Genomic DNA, 21,051 nt, shown 5'->3' on the forward strand with positions numbered 1-21,051 from the left:
CGCTCCTTGCCTGGCGATATTAACTGAATTCGTTTTACGTCGCAGATTTCTTGAAATCCGGTCCAAGTAAGCGGAATGTCACGAATATCCTATCTGATTTCAACATTTTTGACAGGCTAGTTCCTGGTGTACTACATACGTGAAATATGGCGTGGAGTTTTTGAAATTTCATCGCTATTTGTACTGAGTGATGTTTTAACTGAGTTAAAACAAGATAAACTTTACTTTAAAAAAAACCAATGGAATTTCAATTATATTCTTAGCAACAACTAAGTTGAATTCAACTGAAAATACATACCGTCGATTTAAACGGAAATCATCAGTGAAACCTACTTAACCAGTTAGCTGCTTCTGACGAGTATACTCGTCACGAAGAAATGGCAATATATCGCGTTACGACGAGACCTGGCAATAATCAAATTTCACAATAAAACAGTCCTGTCGTCACAACTTAATTTTATATCAAAACTCTGTGTTCGACGAGTATACTCGTCACGAAGAAATGGCAATATTTCGCGTTACGACGAGACCTGGCAATAATCAAATTTCACAATAAAACAGTCCTTTCGTCACAACTTAATTTTATATCAAAACTCTGTGTTCGACGAGTATACTCGTCACGAAGAAATGGCAATATTTCGCGTTACGACGAGACCTGGCAATAATCAAATTTCACAATAAAACAGTCCTTTCGTCACAATTTAATTTTATATCAAAACTCTTTGTTCGACGAGTATACTCGTCACGCGCAAAAAGTAGTTACCACTTGCTGTTTAAATTGCAGTTTACGAATAGCAGTAAATTGCAACAATAAAATGAAAAAATAAGACAGTCATTTCGTTACAAGTTAATTCTACCTTATGACAGCCACACGCGCTCTGTGTGTTCGACGAATATACTCGTCGTCGCTCAATTTCTCCCACACATTTCAGCTGCACACTTTTGAAAGACAGGTTGCAACAGCAAACTAGTAAAAAGCTTCGTACCAAAAATGGCGATCGAAGAGTTTTTCACCGATGATCATTTCTAATTCAACACGAAAGCAGATCGATCGATCGATCGATCGGTGAGTCCGCGCGGTGTATTCGCTCGGATCGGCGGAGAAGGGCAAATCGGCGCCTTTAAATTCGAATTAACGTGAACAGCCTTGACGATGCTCACTGCAGGAAATTATATCGACGCGATGTGGTTTGTCGTCGCAATAGTGTTTTTAGGCCAGTAGCTATCGTGAGTCACGTCTCATGACGTAACGCGGATGGTCTTTTATGGTTAAGAATCGAGCGACACCGACTTCGTCGTCGTTCGTTTTCGATATATTCGTCGAACGATAGAAACTCGTTCGTGTCATCGCTGGCTGCAATTAGAAGCCTCCTTAGCTCGTTTAGGGAGAAAGCAGCGGCTAGTGCATCTCGTCGATCGACCACCATATACACGCACGTTTCGTTCTCCGATCTCTGCTCGTTATCATCGTCGAAGGTCTACGTCGAACCGTGTCATTAGGTTGACGAAAGCAGCAGAGTTCTGCTGAGATATTTATTGCGCTGGCAACTAAGTGATTGCGGATTTTGTCATTAGCTGGTATTGACAAAATCCGCAATCACTTAGTTGCCACGCGTTTACGATTCAAAGACTAAAAGCTAAGAAATAGATAAAGCATGAAGAAACTTTAACGCCATAAGAGCTTGCTCGCGCAATGAGCAACTAACGAGCGATATTAGCGAGTTGACAAATTACGAATTGCAGGTTACAGACTTCCATTTTACGATTTTTGCAATTTTACCATTCTATGTCGAATAGAGTAGCGACTTGTAATTTGTAAAATTTGATCGTACAATTTTTTGATATTAATAACTCTGCAAGTTTGGCTTGAAAAATTCCGTTAATAAAATTAATGGAATCGCGCTAGATGGTTGGCATCTAGCGAATGTTAGAACGTATGACTGGTTTCTTTGACACGCATCGGAGACACGCACGTGTTTCTCAGAAAATTTAAGTCGATTTTTGTGCGTGTTAATTATCATCATGTGTACAGTTCGTCGCAGAAATTCTGCCTATTTCAGATATTTCTGTTGTTTCGAATATCATCTACTTAGAAAATGGAACTATCGCTTACAGAAGTTGGTACGATACGTTCAACTATACAGTGGTTTTAACGGACTATCTATCCTCGGAGATCTGAAGCAGTTTTCATGTTCACCACCCTGTACATCCTTTAGATATTCCAATACAAAGCAGAAAAATAGCGTTTGCGATAGTATGAATTCTTTTTAGTTAATTTGATTAAAAGTCGCAGGTCGTACAGTTGCTTCAAAGTTGCGTAACATCGCTAGAAAAATTAGTTCTTATCGAGAGTCCGGTCAGCAAACGTCACACAACTATATTCTCTGTGACAACGCGCATTTTAGGGATTGGATTTTGCACGAATATCGAATAGACTGCAACAGAGGCAGCTTCCTGGATTTTTTCCAGATTGATTGGTATTTCGTTTAGAGAGGTAGAAAATTCATTTTTCCTTTGCGAACAGAAAAACTCAATACCGAGGATGAAGCACAGGATGCGTTGCAAGGATATTTAAATAACAAATAGGAAAAATTCTACATCAGTCGAAGGAATAAAATTTCGGATAAAAAGTGTAGAATAGTCGGAAGAAACGACCATAAGTTGTAATTAATACGAATTTTCAGAATACTAATCGTACGATCTACGCTTCTTTCACATTGTTTACCCTATTAAACGAATTAAGCGAAGATTCTCTACTTTTCTTCGTTTATCGACATTTAAAATAATCGAATTCTATCGTTCAATTCTTAACCAGTTAGTTATTTTCGACGTGTATACTCGTCAAAAAGAAATGACAATATTTCGTGCTATGACGAGTATACTCGCCGTCGCTTACTTTTGCCACACACTGTGCTCCTTGACGAGTATACTCCTCATCGCTTACTTTCTACCACACATGATACTTGACGAATATACTCGTCGTCGCTTACTTTTGCCACATACTGTGCTCCTTGACGAGTATACTCGTCATCGCTTACTTTCTGCCACACACTGTAGTGCTTGACGAGTATACTCGTCGTCGCTTAGTTTCTGCCACACATTTTAGGTACACGCTTTCCAAAATTTGTAACGAAATCGCAACAGCCATCTGATTATGGAAGCACATCAAGTATAAACACACGTCACAGTGCTAGAAACATTTACCGAATGTCCAGCTGGACAAATTGTAAAGTACAAATTAAATAAAAAAAACACGTCACAACATTCGCACCGAGCCGACCAATTCCATCGAAACTTCAAACTTGACTCACTGAGAAAAATAGACGTAGGAACTCGCGCAACGATTCTAAATACGATACTGTCTTAAATTTTGATCATTTCGTATCTACCACAACAGGTAAATATCGATGATTTGCATATCGTCGCGAGGGCCAAGACTAAATTTAAATTCACAGATTCCGAGGCGATTTCAGGTCGAACGAGTAGGTTGGAAATTTGGGCAACGTCGGCGTATAACGAGCGTAGGTTTACAGATTTTTTCTGTGCATCGTGGGAGGAAATTCGAAGGCGAAGATGAGAACACCGCAGCCTTTAAATCTAACCGTCTAAACCAGAACGTCTGCTGACCCAGGTATTCCACCATGTTCTATTCGTCTTATTGCCGGGATTATTTATAGTTTTACTAAAACTTACTTCGCTAGGATTACCATACGCTACTCCCATGAGTATGGTTAGGCCAGGTACACGACTTCATTTCTATAATTAAACGTGCGTGAACGCGAGGCCACTTGCGATGGAATTCGACCAGGCCGCTTACAGTTCAATTCTCAGGTGTGCTCGAGATATTAACGCGTCAGTGCAAAATGATCATTCGGAATACACCGGATACGTGGTAGCTCGTTTCTAATTCGTCGTAGTCCATTTTAACCCGTCGATTCTAAAGATGATCGCGGCGTGCCAGTACTCTCGTATGAGACACGTTCGAGGAGTGGATTCCAGTTCGTTGATTTTTATGCCACGTATAGTACATTCTATTAGGTTGGCAACTAAATGATTGTGGATTTTGTCATTGGGCGGTATTGACAAAATCCGCAATCACTTAGTTGCCAATAAGATTTTTTTTTTATTTATTTATTTGTTAAAACTTACAATCAATTCTCGCATTGAGAAGTTGCCAATAAGATGGATAGAATAAGACTACACAGTATGCTGTGTATCTTCGTTGAAATGTTCGATGAAGAAATGACCCGATGCGGAAACCTACCTTTATCGTGAAATTTTCCTATCGAATTCATCAAATTGTATAATTACACAGTTCCGTGGTTTCCTTGGAATTTTCACGAAGACGCGACTTGACGCGGAGATCTACATTCATCATCGAACTCTTCCTATTCAATTTGTCCACCTCCATCCGCTCGAAATAATCCGTGAAACTAGTCAATGTCTAAATTGAAATCGAACCATAACAGAATACTAAATCCTAACGTGTACAGATTGAAACGAGATGTTACAATGAATATTTTCTGTGATTTAATCGATTTGACAAATAATATTGAACTTGGCATAAAATTGCATTCAGATTCAGTCGTTCGTTCAAACTTTATCAATTATCGTGAAACTTATTGGGTTGGCAACTAAGTGATTGCGGATTTTGCCATTAGAAGGTATTGACAAAATCCGCAATCACTTAGTTGCCAAATAATATCACTTATCGACCGTAGGTTATTTTTCACAGAACACATTGTCACCTAACGTAGTGTGTATTGTACTAGGAACGACGATTAACGTTAACCGGACGAGATTTCGAGACAGCAGCGACTAAAAACCATGATTTACAGTGTTCGACTAGCGAAAGCACGTAGAACGTAAACGCAGCAGCCGTGCTCCGCATGTACAATTAGCCACGCATTCGCACATGGCACGCACGTGTTTGCTTGAAGCGACCAGAAAACACTGTTGCCCGCTGCACACCAGCGTTAATCCTATTTTCCCGCCGCTAATTGATACGGTACCCTAATCGATTGCTAATCCAGTTCGCTTACTCCGACCATTGCCATGGAAATCTGTCCGATCTAACCACCAAAGGTATTCTAATTAACCGGCGAAGAAGATTGCAGCTACGCGTACGTGAAAGAGTGAGCGACTTTTCGAATATTCGAACGCTCGTAAACGAACGCGTTTTACGAGCAGGACAAATGAATAGGCCGAGGGTAACACGTTGAATGTGTCAAAACGTACGATGGACTAATATGAGAAATGAGCGCGTGTGGGTAGTAAGTGACAGCGAAGGTTATTCGACACATTGAGAATAAATTTCTTTGCAGGTGGATACAAGCAAAAGAACGAGCATGTTTTTGTTCGATGAACGAGCGATATTCTTCTCTTTCGTTTGGTCGGTAACGGTCAGCTTTTAGCAGTTCAATGCGAATAATAGACGCGTCTTGATGAGATGAGAATTAGTTAAAATTAAATAATTATTGTAGCAACTTTTTCAAAATTATTGCATAATAATTAAATTAAATAAATAATTAAAATTAATAGACATGGTACTAGGTTGCTTTATCTGGCGATGTTTGTACAAATATATGGAAGTTAATTTGTCAAATGTTAAATGTTAATTTGTCCAGTCGTCCTGTAGCTGTCGTGGCATACGTTTCTTTGCATTGAAAATGTTATTTCCTTGTAAAACGAAAGAAACTTTTCGGACAACCTACTATAATGTAATAGAACTATGATAGAAGCGACATATAACAGTCATTAACACGAGTTTCGAGTGTACAGGGTGGTTGGTAACTGGTGGTACAAGCGGAAAGGGGGTGATTCTACGCGAAAAAAAGAGTGGAAAATATACAATAAAAATTTTTCGTTTGAGGCTTTGTTTTCGAGAAAATCGACTTTGAATTTTCGCTCGGTACGCGTGCACTTTATCACGTCTTGATTTTCTCGAAATTCAAAGTCGATTTTCTCGAAAACAAAGCCTCAAACGAAAAATTTTTGTTCTATATTTTCGACTTCTTTTTTCGCGTAGAATCACCCCCTTACCGCTTGTACTACCAGTTACCAACCACCCTGTATAACGAAGAATGTAATAAACACGTGCACAGCGAACAAAATAAAAAGTAACTTTTTCTTACCGACTTGATTAATTGCAATACAAATATTAATGAAATAAAAATAACGGTGAAAATAATCAGCCGAGTTTGTACAAAGAAATACGTTTCACAGAAAATAACCAATGTACTAAATAGTCCAATTTTTCTGCATAAAAATACACAATACTTTTAACGTGGCAATATAAAGTAAACGCACCACTAAATAACAAACTTTTATCTCTTCTTACTAAAATTTGGAGTTTTTACAGTAAATGTTTTACAGTAAGCAATCTTTTTATTTCACACGACCAGTGTACACGTGAGACGCGTCGAAACAAAGTTTCTCTGCAACGCGTATACTCGTCAAATGCACTCTAACACTTTACCGACCGCTAGCGATTCAACAGCACAGGCATGTCCGACCGGCATCTCAGGCGCAGATTGTCCCTGGCGCCGGCTCTGTTTCGGTTTAGACTCTCCAATACCATTCTTTTCGTTCATCGTGAACAGTAAGTTTTTCAAATTCGTATAAAACTGTCAGAGCTTACAAAGCAACGCAACTGACGCTGCTGTACAAAGTACCTTAGTACTAAATGACAAATTACTGCCTAAATAATAAGACAAATTATCGACAACAAAAAGCCGATTTTTAGGCTATCGGTCGGTAAACATCGGTGACAAAAAGCCAACTAATAGGCTATCGGTCGGTAAGCCTCGGCGACAAAAAACCGATTAATAGGCTAATAGGCAAAAAGGACGGAAAGTTCCAGTGATTGCAATTCGACGACCGAAGAAGCGACAAGCCAGTGAACAAAGGAAAATTCGTGGAAAGTTTGTACGAAACGCGCGATGATGATGATTTAACGGTTGGTCGTTCGACACGTAACGCGTGCAATTACTTAGGTAGCCGCGTCCCGAGATGGCTTGGTCACTCGAGGCAGCCAGCCTTCCTATCTTTCATCATGGCTCGAGCACAAAGCAGACGTGTGGCAGACGCGATTCTCTTCGGTGGCGCGCGCCGGACGTAGCTCTCCGGTTCTTTTCAGCCGTGCCCCTCTCCCGTTCCCCTCGCGCTCGTTGCATCGTCTTTAATTAACCGCGATGCGATGCGATACTTAGGCGGCTCGCTTTGTCCACTTCGGCGATTAAACGCGCGCGCGGACGCGCTCGTGATATACCGCGCGACTATATCGCAGTATATCGCAGGTGCACTGTCGTGCGCAAGTATCGGCTCATGCCACGAGTAACACGCTTTTCCGGCAACGACAGATGCTTCGGCCCACAAGTTCGGTCTTAAGTTGGAAAAATTGACCAAATATCCAGCTGGACAAATTGTAAGGTACAAATTAAATAATAATAATAATAAAACAAGTTCGGTCGTTACCATCGCAGTTTTATGAAATTCTATTTCAAATTTTACTTCAATTTCGTTACCAGCAGCTGCCAACGCTTCTAAGTGTTTTATTTGAAATTTACTCTAATTAAAAAATAAGACAATTGAAATAAATAAAGGAGGAAAGAAATTCACTTAAATACCAGTTTTATTCACACTGTTGTTGTATTTTCTGATTTTTAAGCGTACGATATATCTTGAAACGATTTCCAGGATGCAATCCTGCTTTCCTAGGACATCCATTGATTTGCACATGAAAGAACGTCGAGTGGACCTCGATAAAGGAGCTGCTGAGATGAAAACTGATGTCGAGTCACATTCGGCATAGAGTGCAAAGTTAATAGAGAAGCATAGCGACTTGTAAAAAATACGAGAAGATTCATCACAATGATAATTACAATTGGTAATAAAATAAAAATAAAATAAACAAGAATAAAAGTAGACGGTTAGTTTCCATCAAATTAACGTAGCGTAGACCAACGACCGCGTTACTGCTGGGACGAGCCGATGTATTTTCGACGCTTTCCAGTTATCGCAAATTAACGCAAACACGATGGGACCCGATTCAACGCGGGAGATACGTTCCACGTTATAGGAATTGCTTGCTGTATGGAATTCGCAACGCTGAAGGATCAAACTGATGTAAAAAGTTTCTCTTAACCCACGGATGTGATTACGGGTCTTAAATGACCCACAGTCTTACTTTGCAGAGACACGTCTTCGAGGCGTCGTTTATAATGGAATCTACGCGTGCAATTTACCATTCATTCCAAGTGTCTTTTTTATAATGTCTGATGATTACGCTGCTAAGAATCCCGTCAGCTTGCGTCTGACAACTCTCTAAAGTTATAGTAACGTACCGTGTTGAGCCAAGTGCGACAAAGACGTACTTCTTGATGCAATGACGTATTTTATCTGCGTGCAAATTATTTTACATATTCTTGTGCATTTACTAGGGAGGAACTGATGAAGTCATGAAATATATTTTTTCACATGTAAATCGATATGTAGAAAAAAAAAAAAAAAGAAAGAATGAAAGATTGTTCTACCTGAGTCTACGAATAAATTGATTTTCTCGTATAATTGCATCATTTTCCTTATTCAGCAGCTGCTCTTTTTGATGAAAAATTGAAGTAGATATCTTTTCTGCAACGTGCACTGGCAAACTATGTGCCTCGAAAGCACCGTCTCAAATTTTTTGGCGAGAAATGTTAAAATATAAAGAAGTTATAGCTTGTTTTCGTAAAAATGTTTTTTTTTCGAAACATACAGTGGGAATGTTTTTTTTTTTTTTTTTTGAGAGTGATGTCACTTAGTTTGTTAACCCTGTTTTAGCAAAACATATTCGACGTTCAAACTACATTGGCGAATTTTTTCGATTCGATATCAGTGATATTTTTTGAACGACAGCTATTCGATTTTCGAATGGGTCTCGGCTGATGCAGTGTGACAACCGAGATTCGTAAAACAAGTGTGACAATTGCGAGTTAATACAATGGAAACCACCTTCATTGTTGTGTATTTTCTGTTCAATGTTGGCATGTTCGAGCGATTCGAATGTATGTTTTTTTTTAATCATATTTTAAAAATCTGTATAGATTTTTTAAATGTCTGTCATTTATTACAGATAGATGAAATTACAAATAAGTTATAATGTATTATAGGTATAAAGAATGAACAGTGAAAAATTGTTCTTCAGTCGAAATTTGGAAAATATAATAAGAATATCTGAATATATAAGAATTCTGCTAATATAAACAGGATTTGCATTGCATTCTCATAGTATCAAATTTTTGTAGTCATATGAAACTACTATTAAATTATATGAAATTTATATGCGTAATAAATATGCAGAATAACGTGCCAATACTTCTTGTAGTCATACCAAACTATTATGAAAATTAGATCTAATTAATTAGTAGAACAATATGATAACAAATATGCAGAATAGCCTGGCAATACCTTTTGTAGTCATATGAAACTACTACTAAATTATATGCAATTAATATATGTAATAAATATGCAGAATAAAGTGCCAATACTCCTTGTAGTCATACGAAACTATTATGAAAATTGGATCTAATTAATTAGTAGAACAATAAGGTAATAAATATACAAAATAGCCTGTCAATACTTTTTCTAATCATATGAAGCTGCTATGAAAATTGCATCTAATTAATTAGTAGAACAATGAGGGATAAATATACGAAATAGCGTGTCAATACCTTTTGTAGTCACGTGAAACTACTACTAAATGATACCAAATTAAAGAATTTCACAAATATGCAGAACAACGTGCCAATACTCCTCACAGTCATACGAAACTATTACAAAAATTGGATCTAATTAATTAATTAATTAATATAGTAACTAATTAACTAATTAATATAGTAACAAATATGCAGAATAACGTCTCAATACCTTTTGCAGTCACGTGAAACTACTACTAAATTCTATGAAATTTGCATACGTAATAATTATACAGAATAACGTACCAATACTCCTTGTAGTCATACGAAACTACTATGAAAATTGCATCTAATTAATTAGTAGAACAATAAAGGAATAAATATACGAAATAGCGTGTCAATACCTTTTGTAGTCACATGAAACTACTACTAAATCATACGAAATTAACAAATTTTATAAATATGCAGAATAGCGTGCCAATACTCCTCGTAGTCATATGAAACTACTATGAAGATTACATCTAATTAATTAGTAGAACAATAAAGAAATAAATATACAAAATAGCCTGTCAATACTTTTTCTAATCATATGAAGCTGCTATGAAAATTGCATCTAATTAATTAGTAGAACAATGAGGGATAAATATACGAAATAGCGTGTCAATACCTTTTGTAGTCACATGAAACTACTACTAAATCATACGAAATTAAACAATTTCATAAATATGTGGAATAGCGTGCCAATACTCCTCGTAGTCATATGGAACTACTATGAAAATTGCATCTAAGTAAATAGTAGAACAATAAAGTAACAAATATACAGAATATCGTCTCAATACCTTTTGTAGTCATATGAAACTACTACTAAATCATACGAAATTAACAAATTTCATAAATATGTGGAATAGCGTGCCAATACTCCTCGTAGTCACATGAAACTACTATAAAAATTGCATCTAATTAATTAGTAGAACAATAAAGTAACAAATATATAGAATATCGTCTCAATACCTTTTGTAGTCATATGAAACTACTACTAAATCATACGAAATTAACAAATTTTATAAATATGCAGAATAGCGTGCCAATACTCCTCGTAGTCATATGAAACTACTATGAAAATTGCATCTAATTAATTAGTAGAACAATAAAGTAACAAATATACAGAATATCGTCTCAATACCTTTTGTAGTCATATGAAACTACTACTAAATGATACCAAATTTTAGTCACTTGCTTTTTGTAGACACTGAATATTCTTGAACTCTCTCGGAGTTCACGTGCTCACGAATGTTAATCGCGCGAATCCGCTCGAGAGGATCGTTGAAACGAGCGTGAGTCATTTGGCTTCTTTCGTACAGACGTTTCTGTACAGGGGTGGCGAAGGATGGCGCGTACTCTGTTTATCGTTTGTCTGGCTGTACTATGATTTGTTGTATCAGACTAGTCTCCAACAGTTCCTTGTTTTTCTTCCTTAAAAGGAAAGAAATCGATTGAACCGTAAAGGGAAAAACAACAAGAAATCCGATAAAATGCTTTTATCGACAAACTGTCGACGTTTCATCTTTTAATCCGTTATCATAGCAGAAAAAACAACGTTTTAATTACAACGTGTAATTATATTCGTTCATGAAGTTTATATTAGCTTGCAACCATACGCTGTTTCATTAAAGTATTTCAACACATATCACGAAGCAAACTTTTATGGATATATGAAAAACTTTTTGCAACTTCATTAACGTTTTAGTGGAATACGATTATTATAGTTGCGTAGCCAGAGTTTAGAACAAATTTGAATATGGACATAGCGGATACAAGATATTTACCGCGAACACGTATTTTCTAGAGATCACAAAATCATTTCCTACAACATGAATAATCATTTTAACCGTGTAATTACTAACTAGATCTAAATATTATCTCACTCATTAATCGATGTACTTATTATTCGTAATAAATATATCGTAAATTCAGTATACAGTATGTCCGTTTTAAGTGCATACACGTGACACTATTTCTCAGAATCACGAAGAAATGTTTCAGACGAACGATATTTGACTTCACCAAGGAGCAAACTCAATAAGACATTTCGATTTTTTCAAAATATACCTAACATAAAGAGATTTCAATACCAACGTAACTTTCTTAAATGGAACTATACGTGCATCATTTGTTACACTTTATAATTCTCTAGAAAAAGGGTATTAAGACACTTGGAGAAAGATACGAAGGTCGAACAATGATCAGTTTAAAACATTTAGCCAAGGAAATACAACGCGATGCTTTTGTCTATATTTTAAAGGTATATTTCATATTATATTTTGAAGTTATATTTTACATTATATTTTAAAGTTAAAATATCTTTTTAACTAGTCACTCTTCGACCTTAACATCAAGTACCTTAACATCTTCCTTTAGAGAAATGGTGTTTAAAAAAAAATATATGTTTCCACTAAACAAGTTACGTTCCCATTGAAATCTTCTTAAACAAGAATTCAAAAAAAAAAAAAAAAAAAAAGAAAATTGAAGTATCTTATTAAGTTTCTCTTATGAAGTCAAGCAACTTTCAGTCGAAACTTTTTTCCCCATTTCAGATGCTTACAGAAATAACCACGCGTATACATTTCAAACGGATGTGCCGTACATTTTAAGATTCTCTTTTTTAATTTACCAATACGATCATCGTGTTTTATTAGAATGTACGTGTGAGCGAAATTTGACAATGTTTTCTACAACACGCGTAATAAATTCACAGAAAGAATTTTCTAAGTGTTCGTACTTTCGTGGGTCACTGTACGTGTATGTACTCGTCTCTTTGTTTGTAGGGTAACGTCACTTGTATATTCCCTGTCAATTGCACGCTCACAAATACTGTAGGTCATTTTGAAAATGACATTTCAGCGATTTTCTTGAATAAAAATTTCACCTGGTAGGTGGGCCTTAGCTGTGAAATTTGTGAAATTGTAGAAAATGTTCGACAAATTTTCGTTATATCCGCCTTGTTTTTCCTGGTTGCGAAATTAGCTGCGTTCTGTATTGTCATAAAAATTACTCGAATTTGTACACTTTCGATAGTTTCAACGGATTCATTCGATTCGAGAAACCTGGTTTTGAATACAAAATTCATCGTATCGTATAATACGACGTGATAATAAATTTGATTTTATAGCGTACGAGGAGAATTACGTTCAGGTAGGAACATGAAACACAGGTAATTTAGGTGAAACACGGATTCAGCCCTAAAGGCTGTTCCGCTATCGAATCCCAATAATAAATTAGACGTTTACAACTAGTATCATAACTATGATTTTCAGCGTTTAAATAAAAATTGTTAATTCGTAATGGCAATATTTATATTTCCACTTGATAAAAATCTAAATTACAAGAATTTAATTAAAGGCTCGATAAAAGAAAATATTGTTGTAATAAGACAAACTTTCATTTTAGCTGTACTTTCCATTTATTCGTTATACTATTTATTTTATTCATATATTTATCATACCTGGCTTACCATCGATCCTTAGTTAATTAATTGCACGTGTGTTTAATCTATTCCACCGTGTTTCCACTTTATTCCTATCTAAGCTTATCTTTGACCTTGTTTATCTTTCCCAGTGATTTCAATTCTCTCGGATAGATTGTTATCAGTCGTACGCGATATTTCAACGTTTTGCACTTGACACCGTGTAAAATCAGCGAGTAAGCTGATGCTAACGTGCGCAGCCATTGAAAAGATCGTAATGCGAAGAATTGATAAAGAGCTTAGCGCTTTGGTACACATTGAGTTTTTATAAATCTGTTGGAAAGGATCAGAAGAGGAATGTAACGATCAGAGTGAAAACAGCGGTTTATGCATTTATGGGAAATTTAAAGGAATAACAACAATGCACACAGTGTATACACACGATATGCATAATAATATTTTGCGCGTATCTGTTCATGTTTCTGCTTAGATTTCGCTTCTTTAATTCAATTCACGAACATAGGAATTTGCATAAAAGTCTAATAATAACAACATTAGGAAGCATGTACATAATATGCAAATGCACGATATGCTAATTATCAACTGACCGTAATCTCCGTGTTCTGCGTACTATCGTCAAGATTCTCCACTGAAATTTCTCTGTATCTTGGAATAAGTTTTCACCATCAGCTGCTACGATTTCAGTCATCGAGTCGTGGATGATTTAAAACCGATTTCAGTCAAGTCCAGTAACATTGAAATTCCAAGATTACGTGATACGCGATAAACGTTTTGAAATTAAAATCTCACACGACGAAGATTGAGCTTAAATGGTAAGTTTCACTAGTTCAATTCTATTGGGTTGGCAACTATGTTACTGGGAATATTTGTACGCATAATTGAAAATTAATTTTCTGGCTGGTTTTATGGAAACGTGGTTAGTAACAATCTTGACGCTGATTAACAAGGGATTATTAAAGCCATAATTGTCATTGAAAAAAAAAAAAAAAAGAAAAAAGCGATACAGAGTCTGAGAGAATTGTTCAAGGGAATTGGAGCGCACCGATAGCTCGTAGATTCGTTCGTGTATAATAAGTGTACACGAAACATGGTGTGTTCTATATACATTTTATGCAAATGGAACGCCGTTTTTAGTAGAAAGTTTCATTCTCTTAGTAAATAAATTAGAACGGCTGTTATCTTGGAATTTCAGGTAATAAAGATATTATTAGGATGCATACGAAATGTAATCAGATATTTCTTACAGTGGCAGGAAATATTTCTTTCCTCGCATAAAATATCGCACAACACTTTCCACATTTGTCACTTTGAAATATTCACGAGTAATAAAGAAAGTGTATTGTTAATATTAATTCATCAATAGCGAAATTAAGTTTTCAAAGTTCATTTATAATCAATATTTAATTTTGATTATTATATCGTACTGTATTCTGTTGTATTTATTTATTTGTATTGCATTATATCAACATTGTATACAATATAATTATCGAATGTAAATATCAAAGGTTGATATTCCATATATCGCATAACTAATATTTGCAATGTAATAATCAACCTGAAAGCTTGCTATTGTACACATTAATTAATATTTATATAATACAATAATCAAACATAAAAGTTGATACTGTATACGTTGTATGTAACAATCAACCTTACAGGTTGATATTGTGTGTATTAATTAATCAATTGATACTGTAAAATAAAAGTTGATACTGTATACATTGTATATAACAATTAACCTTACAGGTTGATATCGTGCACGTTAATTAATATATATAATACATTAATCAAACATAAAAGTTGATGCTGTATACATTGTATATAACAATCAACCTTACAGGTTGATATTGTGTGTATTAATTAATCACTTGATATTGTATATATTGTATACAACAGTCAACCTTACAGGTTGACATTGTACACGTTAATTAATCTTGTTGTATGATTAATATATATATAATGCAATAATCAAACATAAAAGTTGATACTGTATATATTGTATACAACAATCAACCTTGCAGGTTGATATTGTACACGTTAATTAATCTTGTTGTATAATTAATATATATATAATACAATAATCAAACATTGTATGCAACAATCAACTTTACAGGTTGATGTTGTGTACGTTAATTATTCTTGTTGGATAATTAATATGTATACAATACAATAATCAAACATAAAAGTTGATGCTGTATACATTGTATATAACAATCAGCTTTAAAGGTTGATATTGTGCGTATTAATTAATCAGTTGATACTGTGAACATTGTATACAACAATCAACCTTACAGGTTGATAGTGTACACCTTAATTAATCTTGTTGTATAATTAATATATATATATAATACAATAATCAAACATTGTATGCAACAATCAACTTTACAGGTTGATGTTGTGTACGTTAATTAATCTTGTTGGATAATTAATATGTATACAACACAATAATCAAACATAAAAGTTGATGCTGTACACATTGTATACAACAATCAACCTTACAGGTTGATATTGTACACGTTAATTAATCTTGTTGTATAATTAATATATATATAATAAAATAATCAAACATAAAAGTTAATACTGTATACATTGTATATAACAATTAACCATACATGTTGATATTGTGTGTATTAATTAATCAGTTAATATAATAATCAATATAATAATCAACCATAAAGACATATGCTGTATATATTAATTATAAATGTGTGAACTTTTGTTCGAAATTTCTTTCAAAGCAGAAGTTTCAAGTTTCAATAATTTTACAACTTCTCTGCAAATGTGTATTTGAATATGATTGCTCGACACACGTCTCGTTCACAGAGATTTTTATCTGCATCAAATGTGCCGTTAAAATCAATGATTACAGATAGAATATATTAAATTTCGTAATTTGCGAGGAACTAAAGCCAGACTCGTCTCTGAGAACAACGTAAGTGCATTTACAATGTGCGTTCATGAAGATCGCTCGAGTGAATTGGAGTGCAGGAACGACACGATCAGCGCATTGCACAGCCATTTACAGAGCTGTACTCGCATCGTTCCGTACAGTGGACATTTCCAAAAAAAAAAAAAAAAAAAACATTCCACTATAATAAATAGTCCACTATAGCATTCGATAAAGACAGACACTCCACAGAGACGTGCAAACCTTCTCTGCAGTTCTCAGGTGAACAGCCCTGCTATTGTTCAAATATCTCGTTTGTGTCATTCGTTTTCTTAGTTTCTTAGTTTAACCAGAAATATTGTACGAATATCTTCTAACGTAATATGACATAATATTAGCGCAATAAAGTCTAGAGTCGATTTAAAATGCACGATTGCCGCCATAAGAGTGTCAGTATAACCGAAATGTGCAGTTAAGCACGATATAATCGTATCTTGAAACCGGTTGAGGTATTATATCAACACGCATACACGCGAACATTAAATAAGTTCTTTCCAAGACTATACTATACTTATACTTTTCATATTAGGTCCGTATTTCTAACGTAGCTGTTACATCAGAGGTTTTGCAATTTTCTTTAACGTTGCTGGGAAAATCGACGATTTTCATGATTGTTTTTTTTTTCATTTCAATTCATGACGTTTCACACAAATGTGGAAATATATATGTATAAACGTACATATTAATCACATTTGTTTAATATACATTTAGTACAATCGTAGAGAGCACACGAGCGTTTAAACAATGAACTGTACGTTGTATTAACAAACCTCGGTATTCGACGCGATCACTTACGATGTCTAACACTTACACGCTTCAGCCGGTTATTCATGCTGTATACTAATTGCCATACGAAATACGGTTTGCAGCAATAAATATCCTGCAATTTCTACGTTCGTTCTCAGATTTATTTCAAACTTTGTCCACGTAGCCTAATGAAACGCGAAAATCTCTCGCACGTAGAGTGGCAGCCGTAGAAGCTTTCTATGGCTTTGGCGAGCCAGTGCAGTCACGGCAGCCAGTGTATCTGCACATTCAATGGCCAAGCTACGATCCATCAAGCGACGCGGAGACGACAAATTCCCAAATTCCGCAGACCTCGGACTAAATTTCCGATGTAATCATAACCTGGGGAAAATCTCCGGGCCCTTAAAACCTTCCCCTCGCCTGACAAAACTCAGCTCGCTGCCGGTCGAACGATTAATCTCCCGAGCCGGACAAAATACCTACTCGTGTTTACAAAGCGACCGATCCACCAGAGACGCCATAAATTATCCAACTCGCGGGCAAGCGAATCCGCGACGATTAATCTTGCGACGAGCGTGGAAAAAAGGGAAAGAGAGGGAGAGAGAGAGAGAGAGAGAGAGAGAGAGAGAGAAAAAGAGCAGAGGCTCACCTGGCTGAGAAGTGGTGTCCCGACGAGAGGTGATTCGCAGGTGATCCCTGTGGCTCGTCCTTACGTGAAGAGAACCGATGTAGCACTGACAGTTCCGCCATCCCTCTCTCCTCACTCGCGCGAAATCCCACTCTGCTTGGCCCTACGACTCCCTCTCCGTCCTTCTCCCACCAGCCGTGTCTCAAATATACCGAGACGAGGACAGAACTAGTGGCCGCGACCAGTTCAAGCGGATCAAAACAGAAAGTCACGGCTCCTTACACTTAAGCGTGGCGGGTGAAAATTTTCCTATGCAGGCGGCCGCGCCGGCAAAAACTTTCCGACTGATAGTCCAATTGCGAGTCGAAGCTGGCGGATCTTCGTGCGTATCTTTTGCACACTTTGTACGAACCAGGCGTAAATGGACACGCTACGCGTTTCTTTTCTGTGTCGGCTCTTCTATTCGCAGCGATCCGCAATATCGAACATTGTTCCTAGAAGACCCTGTAAGCGGCGAAATTGAAAATTTTGATCTTTTCTATTGGATTATCACTGGTGAAAACACCGTAGCGTAACGTTTGGGTGGAATTTTCTGGTGTCAGATATTACACAGTCCGTAAAGTTTCTTTCGGTTTATAAGGAAATAATGGATGCAGGATATTTTTTTATTGAATTATAATGTATGCACAGTATATTTGTTTTATTACTGCGGAATAAATCGTACGAAAGAAAAAATGTTTATCTGTTATTTCCCCATAAAATGAAAGAAACTTTTGGATTAAAGACTAATCGTTATTGGTAATGTTAGGAAATGATGGTTTCTTCGCTTTTGTGTGTGTCATTTTGTTTAATCCAAGCGAACGAAATATTGAGCATTCTTCGCGATTAATCGTAAGAGGTGGCACATACAGGAGGATTTTCTTTCTCGTGAATCTGGAATACGTTAATGCATAGTTTTTCTTTTCTTCCTGAGAAACTCGTCTCTTCGCATTCGAAGTGTCTTTTATAAATATTCTTCGATTATGATTCACGATACTTTTGCACGTTAACTGTCGTACGATCAGTCCATCTCGGTTTACATGAAACACAGTCGTTCGGAACGATATGAATTTGTAATACCTTTAAGGGACGTACACAATAGACAGAATCGAATAAAAATGAATTTTATGCCGATTTATGTGACGCGATGAACAAATAGGGGAAAAATTTAGTACTTTTAGGAGGAAAATTCTCGGTTACGATATGATATTGAAAATTCTGCAGGATAAATAGATCCAAAGAAGGATCAGAAGAGTAGTCCCGGCACGATACCGTGGCAAATTTAAATATGCATACTTCGATTATATTTCGTGACGCGCAATCTAGCGATCACGTTCAGTTTTTGAAGCTGTTTTCTTCCTTTCGCTTCAATTTTTCCGTTTCTTTCACACTCTGACCTGAACGAAGATGAAAGTAAACGTAGATATCAGATTAGATTAAATGAAAAATTTCGATAAGCTTCAAGAATCGAGTAGAACGCGTTTGAACCATCGCTGTTATTTCGCATTTTTGTTACAATTTTTTAACCAGTTGCGAACTCCTCGAAAAATGTGTACCTAACACTTGTACCAAACAGCAAGCGATGACGAGTATACTCGTCAAACACAGAGTTTTGATATAAAATTAAGTTGTGACGAAGGGACTGTTTTATTGTGAAATCTGATTACTGCAGGTCTCGTGGTAACGCAAAATATTGCCATTTCTTCGTGACGAATATACTCGTCAAACACAGAGTATGTGTAGCTATTATGAATAAAATCAAGTTGTGACAAAAGGAGTCTTTTATTGTGAAATCCGATTACTGCAGGTCTCGTTGGAACGCAAGATATTGCTATTTCTTCGTGACGAGTATACTCGTCAAACACAGAGTTTTGATATAAAATTAAGTTGTGACGAAGGGACTGTTTTATTGTGAAATCTGATTACTGCAGGTCTCGTGGTAACGCAAAATATTGCCATTTCTTCGTGACGAGTATACTCGTCAAACACATAGTATGTGTAGCTATTATGAATAAAATCAAGTTGTGACAAAAGGAGTCTTTTATTGTGAAATCCGATTACTGCAGGTCTCGTGGTAACGCAAAATATTGCCATTTCTTCGTGACGAGTATACTCGTCAAACACATAGTATGTGTAGCTATTATGAATAAAATCAAGTTGTGACAAAAGGAGTCTTTTATTGTGAAATCTGATTACTGCAGGTCTGGTGGTAACGCAAGATATTGCCATTTCTTCGTGACGAGTATACTCGTCAAACACAGAGTATGCGTGGCTGTTATGATATAAAATTAAGTTGTGACGAAAGGACTACTTTATTGTGAAATCTGATTACTGCAGGTCTCGTCATAACGCAAAATATTGCCATTTCTTCGTGACGAGTATATTCGTCATAAACAGGTAACCTAACCACCGTTTCAACAAAACCTTCACTCACACGACATTTTTCTCTCATCTCGACTCGTAGCATACGCTGGCATAGATTCACAGCAAGAAGTACAGTCACCCTGTGTATTATTATGCAACGTAACGTTTCAACAAACGAAACGAGATATCTCTTCTTAAGAATATTAGTCTGTGCAACGATCCATAGTCTAATAATAGTTAATCCAAAAACGTCTAAGCGGACGTGTAACACGGCGCTGTATAATAGGCGCAACGAGCGCTCCATTAATTATAAACGTAGGCGTGGAAACGGATAGCGAGATGTCCATTTCGATGAGCAACTAGGAAGCTACCCTTTTAAATTAATAATCGCGGCGCGAAGGTAATTTATGGCGAGCAGGACACGATCGAAATTGCAGTCTCTAGAGCGACTTTAGGTCCCACAGCGACTGCCAACAGACACAGCCTGCCACTTGCATCCCTATAAGGCTTCGTCTAGGAACTCGAGTGGAAGAGACGGGCAGGTTGAACGTCGAAATGATCGATTGCGAATCTGCGATGGATCGTGCGCGTAACGAGCGTACACAAGACGACGGCGCCTCCTTCGAAATCTATAAATGGCCATGAGCACTTCTTTAAGTCGCATCCGGCTAAAGAGGCGAAAAGGAACGTGCGAAACGCGTATCGCCAAGTGCCATCGATAAACGAACGCGTTAGAAACGTTCTCCTGATCGTTCATGATCATTGGAGAAACGGAAACGTTGTACGAACGAAGTGATTTATAGACAGCACCGGTCGACGTAGTCGTTTTACTCGCTCGAAGTAACTGTAAACCGATTACTCGCCTAAGTATGCTGAAACTTCGATCCGTTTCGAGCCGAGGAAAGTAACACGACCTTGCTTCCAGTTATTGAGTCATCCTCGTCGAGAGGATGCGCGCTGATTATGACATTTACCGTGAAACGTTCACAGCAATTCTCTTTATCAGTTTGGACTTACAATTCTCTTTATTATTAGCATGAAACAAGTGCCATTTTGTCGGAACGTTGCATCGAGGACGGCTTTTTCAACCAGCAACGTCGCTCAGCAAGCAATAAAGCAATGGAGGAATTTTGAAGTACCACAATCCAATACACTGTTTCTACACTCT

General features: G+C 36.6%; 1 protein-coding gene across 1 annotated transcript in view; it reads right to left on the minus strand.

Annotated features, from left to right (window-relative positions):
• Window positions 1–17,957, minus strand: part of LOC138188883 (microtubule-associated protein futsch) — an 88,655-nt gene extending 70,698 nt beyond the window's left edge. The window contains exon 1 of the mRNA XM_069131030.1: window positions 17,502–17,957. The gene's annotated coding sequence lies outside the window, so the exon portion shown is untranslated. The remainder of the gene's footprint in view (window positions 1–17,501) is intronic.
• Window positions 17,958–21,051: the final 3,094 nt, after the last annotated feature.

The sequence above is a fragment of the Bombus flavifrons genome, chromosome 17 (assembly GCF_040668555.2).
Source record: "Bombus flavifrons isolate JBK064 chromosome 17, iyBomFlav1_principal, whole genome shotgun sequence".
Classification (NCBI taxonomy): domain Eukaryota; kingdom Metazoa; phylum Arthropoda; class Insecta; order Hymenoptera; family Apidae; genus Bombus; species Bombus flavifrons.